This window comes from Heliangelus exortis, chromosome 19, assembly GCF_036169615.1.
Source record: "Heliangelus exortis chromosome 19, bHelExo1.hap1, whole genome shotgun sequence".
NCBI classification, from domain to species: Eukaryota; Metazoa; Chordata; class Aves; order Apodiformes; family Trochilidae; genus Heliangelus; species Heliangelus exortis.
In genome coordinates, this window is record NC_092440.1 from 6,849,314 (window position 1) to 6,851,427 (window position 2,114).

A 2,114-nucleotide genomic window follows, 5' to 3' on the forward strand; every position below is an offset into this window, starting at 1 on the left:
CCTCAGCCGGTACCTCAGCACCTCCCGCCTCGCCTCGCTCCCCCGCCCCGCCCCGCCCTGCCCGTCAGGCCCCCTCCCGGCGAGACGCCGGGCTGCCCTCCCCACTGCCTGACAGAAAACCCCGGATCCCCGCCCCTGCCCGCCGCGCTGCCTGACGGGAGGCGGCGCAGAGCGATGGCGCCGCGGAGGCCGCGAACGGGGAGCGGTGCGGGGAGGGAGCTCCGACCCCGCAACGTCCCGGGCACCGCGGCACGGCCGTCACCCAGGGTGCCGGCGGGACCTGCGGCCCTGCTCGCCGCCTGGACGGCGCCAGAGCTCTCAGCTGTCGGCCGGGGGTGGGGGGGATGGGGATTGTCGCAGCCTCAGCACTCACCGGCACAGCAGCCACGTTCTCCTCTCGGTACCGTGCCCGGATCTGCTGTCAACGTGCGGGGCGGGGAGAAAGGCGCCAGGCGGGTGCAAAGGCAGCGAGGAAGAGGCCTCAGAAACCCGAGCTCCCCCCGCCGGCTGCTGCTTCAGCGAAGCAGGAGGCAGAGCTTCGGAGCCCCGCAGTGCGGTGGTCGCTGCCCGCTCCAGACGCGGGTCTGGGGGTGGCTTCCCGGCGGGCAGGATCCGGAACGACACCGAGGAGTCCCGACAGGCACGGGCAATGTCTCCAGCCTGGAGAAGACGCACAAGCCAAGTCCTCTGTAAAAAGGAAGGTTCAGACTAAGCCTTCACCTCACAATGCCGCAGCAGGCTCAGATGAGGCGGCAGAGATGGCAAATCACAAGGAATTCGGGAAATCACAAGGTTCGGGAAACAAATCTGTTCACAGATCTAGACCAGCCATCCCACTAGGGACAGCATCACTACCTCCTCTCCGAGTAGTTGACAGCATCCCCTCACACTGTTTAATATTACAAGTGAGGTACATTAGAACCAAGAGGACATTTCTGCGTTTTTCCATGTGGTGCACTCAGACTTCAGCTGCTGGCAAATTCAGGCCATGGGACATAAGCTCCTTACATTTCTTAATCAACATGTTCAGCAAACGGAGGAAAAGTAAATTCAAGCACAGTCCATTTTGGATATGTAAAAAAATCAGTATGCAATAACATAGTCTTTCAAAATAAGGTGGGTTTTTTTCCTTAAAAGTGACTGCAGCATGTCAGAATCCTGAGCTTAACAATTACACTGCCTAAAACAAACAAAAAAAACCCCATTTCTCTTTAAAAGTAAAACCAACATGGAACCCTTTACCAAAAATAGTTTATTGCACAAAACTTTTAAAGGGATTCCTATGCACATCATTTTTATAATCAACATGCTTTTATGATCATAAACATTAATTGTACATAGTGTAACTCCTCCATCCCCTGTGTTATCCACTCAGGACCATGAAATGATGAACTTCTATCTTTATAAACACAGCCTAAGCAGACAGTGCTGAAAATCATGTAAAAATGTAACAATATTTGCTTTACAATATCCAGAACAGCCTGCCTTCCTCTGGAAATCTGTCCATCAGCATTGGAAATTAGGCCACCCTACTGCCCAAGACTGAAGTGTTACACATTAGAAGAAGAAAGGAATGATCAGACAACAGCTGATGAGCATCAGTAAATACTTTGGACTGTATTTGCTTTCACATGGAAATATTTAAAGGCTCTGGTCACAGCAAGTCACATGCAACTATTCACACTTCCCCAGCAAAGTTCATAAAACATATATCACAAGCTTCTGTATCACCAGTAGTGAATTTATCATCTTTAAGTTAGATTTATATTGATAGTACTATCTGTTCCCAGACCACCTTCAATGCTGTCATTACTAGCATTAAACCACCCATGCTACTGCAGTTCACTTCCCTAAGAAGGGATAATTAATCCATGAAAATGTGCACACTAGGACTTTAATTCTGAGAATTACTATATTCTTTACATATGTGCAATTTTCATAGATTTCAGCTAGGATATTGCCTGAATAAACAGTATGAGATCAGATCCTCCCATTGCATGAGTATTGCATGAGCTGATCCCAATACAGTGCACAAGTATTTCCAAGAAATCTGGAAGACAATATAATGGAGCATTACACAATCTTCAGCAACACAAATGACTCAATAACTAACA